This window comes from Oncorhynchus masou, unplaced genomic scaffold (genome assembly GCF_036934945.1).
Source record: "Oncorhynchus masou masou isolate Uvic2021 unplaced genomic scaffold, UVic_Omas_1.1 unplaced_scaffold_7214, whole genome shotgun sequence".
In the NCBI taxonomy this organism is placed as follows: Eukaryota; Metazoa; Chordata; class Actinopteri; order Salmoniformes; family Salmonidae; genus Oncorhynchus; species Oncorhynchus masou.
Genome location: NW_027013664.1, coordinates 1 through 8,193, shown reverse-complemented (window position 1 = coordinate 8,193; position 8,193 = coordinate 1). Strand labels below are relative to the sequence as shown.

Genomic DNA, 8,193 nt, shown 5'->3' with positions numbered 1-8,193 from the left:
AAAGTAAATGGCATCATTCCAAGTCCATTGCTTTTTTATTCACTTAAAGGTACACTCCGTGATGTGAAGGCATCATGCAAAGTGGGGACAAACAAGTCAAAACAATAGATTAGAAATCACCCAAATTATGTGGCAGTCTTGGAAGATTAGAATTTTGTTTTTGTTTTCTGTAAGCCTGCTGTGACATGATATTGTATCGCTGAGTCTACCTCTCTAAATCTGTCCTCTACTGCCCTCTGACAGTCAGGAAGTGGAAATGCTTAAGGAACTGAAAGACTATGTGCCTGGAAATCTTAAGTGAAGACTATCAGAATCCTCCTCCACGGACCAGCTGGAGCAGGAAAATCCAGCTTCATCAACTCCATCAATTGTGTGTTTCAGGGTCACATTACGTGTATCACCTTGGCCTTCTTCACTGCTACAGGTGAAAGCATTGCCAGAAAAGTAAGTTAGTTAAGTAAGTTATAAGGAAGTGTTATATGAAACCCATTGAGTGAAACCATAACATATTAAAGCAAATGGCTGTGAATGTCAACCATTTTATTTGAATTATCAGTGCATACTCATCAAATTGTATAATTCATTAGAAATGCACATCCTATTTTACAGTATGAAACCCACAAAATCTAAAAAAGAAAAACATGGAATCTATTTCCCATTGGTGTTCAATGATGTCATGGGTCTGGAGAAAAGTGTCAAAGGTGTGCGTAAGGCTGACATCATCAAGGCCCTAAAGAGCCATATAAAAGAGGGCCACAAGGTAAAGTAAACAATGCGAAAAACTATATCACCAACAAGGAATCTCTGATACAGTCAGTTAGTCAGTATTGATTAAAACACATTTTTTACATTTCACTCTTGGCTAGTTTAATCCCATATCACCATTATCAGAAGAGGATCCTGGCTACATAGACACCCACAGTTCGGAGGACAGAGTTCACTGTCTGGTCAGTGTCATACCAGCTGATAAAATGGCTGTCTTGATTGGTGTCATCCAGAAGATGAGGAACATTGGAGTAGGAGCCGCTGATATGGGTGAGAGTGCAAATTTTAGTGTCAGACCTGTGTTCAAATACTATTTAGGTATTTCAAAAGTGATTTGGAAGTCAGTATTTTGATATATTTGATTTGAAAGTACAAGTAGTTGAATAATGGAATATATGTGGAAATACACTTGGAAAGTATTGGCATGTATTTGAAGAAATACAAATATACTTCTATACTCCCATGCATTGGAACCAGGTCCGGTTGGTATTTGAAGTAATCTATTTGGAAATAAGTATTTGAAAATACTTTCAAATTATAAGGTACGGGTAAGTGTATGGGTAAAGGTTAGGGTTAGGGTAAGGATGTCCCAAGGAATCCTGGATAGCACTGACGAAAATGGTGCGTTGGGATGCTATCGAAAACTTTTACATTTGAAACAAACATGGGAACAAGCATCAGTTGTTACACCTCTGTAATTACCACCAGTTCCATGTTGTTATTACAGCGTAACTATGAATTATCACAATTCATTACAATACTTGTAATGAATTACACTATAATAAGTCCTTATTACAGCATTCACACTGTAATAATGAACCTGAAAATGAAGTGTTACGCAATCATTTGAAAAAGCGTTCAAATACTTCCAATAGAAGTAGTTGATTTGGGCCACATTATTTGAAAATACTCAAATACACAGAAAATATGTATTTAAATAGAAAATGATCAAATACACATATATTTCAACCCAGGTCTGAAAATTACTGTACATTGCTATTATTTTGATGGCTACACAAACTAATAGTATTGTAGGTGTACTATGTCTTTGAGTAGGAGCGTCATCGAATTGCCTGGAGAGAAAAAGGACTGCTGGATTAAATCAGTTTGCTCTGGCAGGGATTCCCCAAATGGTTATTCTCACCAGAGTGGATGAAGCCTGTCCATTGGTGAAGAAAGACCTGAAAAACATCTATCTGAGCAAGTACATAAAGGAGAAGGTGAGTACAAAAACCATCTGATTGTATTATGAAAGACTGTTCGATTTGTTAACCATCAATGGGTGGCTAGCCAGTGTTCCTAATACATATTCCATGGTAGTTACATACACAGGTACAGCTCATTCATTTGAATTCCAACGTTATTCTTTCATTGCAGATGGAGCAGCGCAGTACTAAACTGGGAGTACCAGTAAACTGCATCCAGCCTGTGAAGAACTACTGTAGGGGAAATAAACTTGCATGAAGACATGGATGTGCTGCTATTGAAATTACGGCTCAATTTGTGAATTACTTCATCAGAAAGCCCCCACAGAAGATATCAAGTGTTGTTTTCAAGACCACCTAAAGGGGCCCAGTTCAAGATCGAGACCCGGAGCAAATCCAGTCAGAGTCGAGACCAAGACTGGAGGAGTGGAAGAGACCAAGACAAGGCCGAATCTGGAAAGTGTGAGTCCAATTCAAAAGACCATGGTTGCCACTAGGGCTGTACCAAGTACTCGGACAAGCGACCATCGTAATGGATATGGAGAATTTTCACAATATGACTATGACACAAGTATTTTTTATTATTATCTGTAATCGGATTATCCATCATTTTGCTGCCAGCACACATCTCTTTTCACTCCAGTTCTTCTGTCTTAAGTGGAACAATATATGGGGCAAGTGAATTAGCCTACCTTCATCTAAATCTGTCTGGATTAAATGCAGGCAGTAGTAGCCAACCATGCATTAGGCTATTTATTAGCCTTTTCCGTTGATAATTGCATAGGATTAGTAAGTAATCATATGCATTTTGATCTGTCGGGTCATTTACCTTTAAACAATGTGTGAATGAGGAATGAACATAATGATGCTCTCTGAGAAGCGCTTTGAGTGACAGCGCAGTAATTCCACACTTGAGGTATAGGCTTTACCAGCATTGGAAAGCACTCCAGGGTTTCTGATCGAGAGTAATCAAGTAAATCCCATTATGTCGCCACCCTAGTTGTCTGCATAATAAAGTTCAAAATGCCCACTGTGTTCATACAGTATTTCACAAGAACATATGAATTCTTTAGACATTCAGAATGGTGACAAATGCATGCTGAGGGCAAATGAGAGCCACTCTACAAATGATCACTAACTCAAACAGGTCTATAACAGATACAAATATAGGAAACCATGTTCTCCCCTTACTAATAGTGAGCAAGCAACTTTCAAACAATGATCCCCACTTTTCCCTACCAGCAAATCAAAGGAAATGATGAGGAGCACTGCAAAGTTTAGGATATTTTTCAATTAAAGTAAAGTACAGTAATGTTAAGAGTAAAGTAGGAAGACCAGAAAATAGTCCATAAGATATTAATGTGTCATGAAAGGAGTGTGGCTATTTGCGCTGGCAAAGTGGTTTTATGGGATCTGATAATGAGTTTTTCACTCCCCTGGTATTGGTTGGTGTCGGCAAGACAAGACCGAGACACTCCTAGGCCGGACTTGTTAGGCTACTACAACACTGAAGATAACTGAGGGATGCATACATTATCCAGAGTCACTATCCTACACTGAATCATAATACAAGCGAGTCTGTCATACAGCCACATAAAACCCCACTGAATAGGGGCTTCTTCCTGTCATTCCTTTCACATTGTTTGCTTATAACGGATGATCCCTCTTGAGTAGGACAATTTTGCCACTTGTTTTTTCTGTTGGTTTGTTTTTGTCTGTTGTTTAGGTCTGGGTTTGTGAGATAGTGGGTTACAAATACAATGTATAATTTATTGAAGAAATATGTTATTTATTGCATATATTATTCGTATATTTTATTTATTTATTATTTAAAACTTACTTACCATGACTGATAGCTATCTTAAGATCAATGCACTAACTGTAAATCGCTCTGGATAAGAGCATCAGCTAAATAACTCAAATGTAATCTTTATTAGAGCAGGATCTTAAAGTATTTTGAGGACAATGGAATTTAAATAAAGATATATTTATTAACAGTATACTTTCGTACTACTATGTTATTACTATAATGTGTTTGACTATATCATATGACTAGCCCTAGTCTTAACATTGTAGGCTACAAATTTTCGGTAAAACTACATTGTCCACGTTAAAATATGACGTCACCACGTGATACTCAGCTGGGCTGCATTCAGTAAGTTTTTACGTTCTGGAACGTTCAATTGAACGGAAATGGTACTGAACGACCAGTTGAATAACGTGGAGGTTGTGGGTTGGGAAACACTGATGTATACACAACGGTTGCGGGAACGCCAGTCAGCATGGCCACTGCCCTTTAAATACGTCACTCGTTGCTTCATGTCACACCTCACCACACCTACCAAACGGAGCAAACGTACCAGTCTGTCCAAGAACGTACGAAAATGTTTTTTAACGTGTCGTTCAGTACAAACAGTTCTGCAACGTAGCAAACGTTCAAGTGAACTGAACGCACTTCTGTTGTGAGAGGACGGAACAGGAGGGAAAAAATTATCCACGTCTATCGAACGCTTCCAGTGAGGGACAATTACACCGATATTGCCATTTCAATTGAGGCTTTTAAAGGAATACACATTCGATTTTCTTAAAGAAAATAACGGAATTCATAGTGGCGGGGTAAGTGTAAATCCCATTTACAGGACATATTTGTTCAAGGAAGGGAAGAAAATGGAGTTGGAGGACGGAGTAGTGTACCAGGACGACCCGGGGACATCGGCTATGATGTCGGAGCGGGTATCGGGCCTGGCCAACTCCATCTACCGCGAGTTCGAGAAACTGATAGGAAAATACGACGAAGATGTGGTGAAAGAACTGATGCCGCTCGTCGTGGCTGTGCTGGAGAACCTGGATTCGGTGTTCGCGGAAAACCAGGAGCATGAAGTGGAGCTAGAACTGTTAAAGGAGGACAACGAACAGCTCATCACGCAGTATGAACGGGAGAAAGCGCTGAGGAAACACGCAGAGGAGGTGAGTCCGGGCAGCGAACGACGGAGAGGAGTGAGATGGAGGACATTGACAGCGGATTTTAAACGCAGCCTCGAGCTGCAAGGCCACCCAAGCCAGTGTTTTTCATCACCAAAGCATCCCTACCGATGTCTATGTGTAGTGTAGAACATGCACGTGGTGCAACGTTGTCAACAAGGGATACCCACGAGGCTAATAATCTTATATTGTGGAAGGAGAGCCACGTTCGTAATATCTGCTTCCTAGTTAGAGGAGTAACTGTGATTAGTTTAGCATCATGCTAACAGTAGCCTATCCATCCATGGTGGATTGATTCACAGTAGCCTCAATTTCATCACGCACTAACACACAATGCCTGCGACAGATATGCTTTTCTCCTCTAAGTATATAGGTGCGCGTTTGATGTTGCCATGAGAGGACGTAGCCCCCAGTTAGTCAACCATCCATCCTTTTTTTGTCAGACTGTTTGCCTGCTTGGCTATTGTAGCCTGCAAAAACAGCTGTCAGACTCTTATCACTTTGCATGAAAATATCTTTAGTATATTGTTTTTTCTCCAAAGATAAACAGAGCCACTGGGAGAACTGTCTTCCTGTCAAGGTAAATCCAATCATGTCATCAGAAACATCCCACCTGTGTTCTGCTCTCACACACCATTAGCTCCTGTCTAGACCAGTGATGTGTATAACTCCTGGATGACTGGCAGGGGGTGGTGTATTTAAACCACCTAGCAGTCATCTTGGTACTTGTCACTTGTAAAAGAGACTACACATGTTACTGACCCCTACTTAATTCCATGTCATTTTGTTCTCGAAACATTTAATTGAAATACTGTAGAATTCCATTAATTGCTATGGATGCTCCTACTGGGAGGTGCCAGTGTGGCTTCAAAGCCTCTCAATTAAGTGATAATGCTCGAGAAGCCGGTGTTTGGAGAATATTTTGGAACGCGTGTTGTTACCGTGCCAATATATCCTCAAAACACCGTCTTCGAAGGCTTTGAATCACTTTTAAACAATGGGTTACCAACATAATAATAATGATTGACCTATTATTATTCTGTTATTATTAGAGGCTTGTGTCTTTTTTAATATGAAGGGATATTTCACTTTCTCTGGTCATAGGAGTAACAACATGAATTGGTGCAGAAATAATGCAGTGCAACTTAAGTTTCGCCATCAGCTGGAAGACTGTCCTCTTTTTTCAGTGAAGGGAGGGAGAGAGGAGGGACGGTAAGTCAGGTGAGAGGCAGCTTCACGGCTGCTCCCTCCCTCCTCTCAGTGACCATCAGATGCAGACCATCAGTCTCAGTAAATAAAGGCTGTATATTATGCTCACTCAGCAGTGCCTCGCAAGTAATACAACAAATGTTCTATTACCCGTGTGATCATGTACCTAAAATGTTTTAACATCATTTGAAAATGGTCTGAGAAAAACAAGGGTAATCAAGAGTAAATCCCATTATGTCGGCACACCCCTAGTTGTCACCATAATAAGAGTTCAAAATGCCCACTGTGTTCATACAGTATTTCACAAGAACATATGAATTCTTTAGACACTCAGAATGGTGACAAATGCATGCTGAGGGCAAATAGAGAGCCACTCTACAAATGATCACTAACTCAAACAGGTCTATAACAGATACAAATATCAAATATGTTCCAACTTCCTCCAGTCACACCTTACTAATAGTGAGCGAGCAACTTTCAAACAATGATCCCCACTTTTCCCTACCAGCATATCAAGGAAATGATGAGGAGCACTACAAAGTTTTAGGATATTTTTCAATGAAAGTAAAGTACAGTAGGAAGACCAGAAAATAGTAAATAATAAATTATTATAATTATTTTTTTTTTTAAATTAATCTTATTATTATATTTCCTTTAAAAACAGCGCATTTATAATTGTTCAATATTTATACACAAAAACAGCATTTGAATATTACATTTACATTTGTTAAAAACTACATGTTGTTAAAAACAATAGTAACAACCATGAATAAAATGACTTTTTCTTGTAAAACATTCAATCTGTAAAAGCCATTTAAAATGTATACTAATGATTTAACAAAAGTAATGATAAGATATTAATGTGTCATGAAAGGAGTGTGGCTATTTGCGCTGGCAAAGCGGTTTTATGGGATCTGATAATGAGTTTTTCACTCCCCTGGTATTGGTTGGTGTTGGCAAGAAATGAGGAGTAAAAATATATCTGACACCAAGACAAGACCGAGACACTCCTAGGCCGGACTTGTTAGGCTACTACAACACTGAAGATAACTGAGGGATGCATACATTATCCAGAGTCACTATCCTACACTGAATCATAATACAAGCGAGTCTGTCATGCAGCCACATAAAACCCCACTGAATAGGGGCTTCTTCCTGTCATTCCTTTCACATTGTTTGCTTATAACGGATGATCCCTCTTGAGTAGGACAATTTTGCATAGTCAAGCAGAGTCAACATGCAGTGATGATGTATTGGGTCTATAGGCCACCTCACAAACCTCATTGTTACAGAACTGTTTTTAATTGCTTAACATTGCATAGGTTTAGGTAAAAAAAAAAATCTGAGCGGTAGATCTCGGATTGCATTTTGACCACTGCTCTAAACTGAAGCATCAGTAATCAGACAAGAGTATAGACAAATACAGTCAGGCTATTATACAGCATCCATAAGTGGGCCGCAATTACCTATTGTATTCTAGGAAAAGCCCTTGAAACTGTTTATGAATGAGTAGTTACACATTTACTTTTATGAGAAGTGAATTAGGCCTCTTGTTATAGAGACAAACATTCCTAATCGGGCAAGGTACATTGGACAACCACACACACACACACACACACACACACACACACACACACACACACACACATAGAGAAGATGTTGTATTCTACCTCAGAAGCAGCAGGTTTAGTGACTCAGCAATTTATCAAGACTGCTCATCGGAAGGAGAGAGGAGGAGAGGATGAGGTGAGAAAGGACAGAACAGAAGTAAGAGGACAGGACAAGCGAGTGGAGAAGAGGGGAGATAAAACAGCACTGGGTTTTACTGGCACTTGCAGTATGAAGGGCTTTCATGCTATTTCTGTAGTTACACCTTTTCTCACTGTATCATCCTGAATGAGTTGTTACTTGAGTAATCATGACATTAACTACTCAAATATGTAAAAAAAAATAATAATAATTTGGAGTGTATAATACTGTGAGAATAAAGTTCCATCCGTCAGTCTGCATCGTTTCAACTGCTTTGGATATG

The 8,193-nt window shown here is 39.3% G+C and overlaps 1 pseudogene; it reads left to right on the top strand.

Moving 5' to 3' along the window:
• The first annotated feature begins 256 nt into the window (after positions 1-256).
• On the top strand, positions 257-2,467 carry LOC135537183 (interferon-induced protein 44-like; annotated as a pseudogene).
• Positions 2,468-8,193: the final 5,726 nt, after the last annotated feature.